The following is a 1,012-nucleotide window of genomic DNA, read 5'->3' on the forward strand; positions in this document are numbered from 1 at the left end:
GCACAGTCCATTAGCATCTGAGTGGTCGGTGAAACTCCCTGACACCGCACAACGACTGTCGTTTGGGGAGGCCAGGTGAGTCTCGGGAGGGTCGTTTCCACCACAATAGCACTGACCACTCCCACATAGGTTTATAAGCTGGAGTTTCCACACTCTTCACTAGAACTGAAGAAGCCTCTCGGATGAGAGGTGAAACGTCTTCAAGATAAACTTACGTCCATTTGACCAGATTTTACTTCGCTTCGATCTACGATGACCTGGATGAATGAGAACCTACACAGACATCCCTAAAATGAAGAAAATAAATGTTGTGTCTGTGTTTGTGTTCCTGCATCAGTTAAACAGTGACTCTACCAGAGGGGGTGTAGCTCAGTGGTAGAGCGCATGCTGAGCATGTATGAGGCCCTGGGTTCAATCCCTGGCATCTCCAGCTGGTCCTGTGTAGCCTTCATCTTATCAGCTCAAGTGATCCTTAAATGTGACAACAGTCGATTCACTATCAGAAGACATCTTCTCCATGTTCAAGGTGGGCTAACTTTCCACAAATATTCAAAATTACTTTTGAAAATGAAAACATAGATCAAACCTGCCCTGTCAATCACCCACAATGGGCGGGTCTTCCCACTCCCTATCAGGTTCCCCACTCCGTGACCCAGGAGGCTCCCTCTCCCTATCAGGACTAGAAATCCATTGGGGTCTCCCTGCTCAGGTAGGAGTCCTGCCCACAACGTTAAGCTGTTGATGTACTAGAGGAGACAACATCTGATCTTTGTTAGATCCACCAGTCAAAGGTTTTCTTTATGGGCTGTAGCAGCTGAGAATGAGGGAGAGACAGAATTAATAACCATCTTAGTGAGGACATTTTGAAAAATGATGACATTTTATTGACTTGTAGCACTGCAAAAATCATCTCCCCTCCAAAAACCCTCTTCTCCAACTCTGTACTCAAGTTGTCACCTCATCAGGCACCACAGGATCCAGGACGTTCAGTCAAAAAAATCATTAGTGATTT

General features: G+C 45.8%; 1 non-coding gene across 1 annotated transcript; it reads left to right on the forward strand.

Annotated features, from left to right (window-relative positions):
* Positions 1-358: 358 nt before the first annotated feature.
* trnaa-agc (transfer RNA alanine (anticodon AGC)) lies at positions 359-430 on the forward strand. Its single transcript has one exon. It is a non-coding gene; the product is annotated as a tRNA-Ala (tRNA).
* The last annotated feature ends 582 nt before the right edge of the window (positions 431-1,012 follow it).

This window comes from Aulostomus chinensis, chromosome 1 (genome assembly GCF_037954235.1).
Source record: "Aulostomus chinensis isolate RoL2024-O1b breed Wild chromosome 1, RoL_Achi_v1.0, whole genome shotgun sequence".
NCBI classification, from domain to species: domain Eukaryota; kingdom Metazoa; phylum Chordata; class Actinopteri; order Syngnathiformes; family Aulostomidae; genus Aulostomus; species Aulostomus chinensis.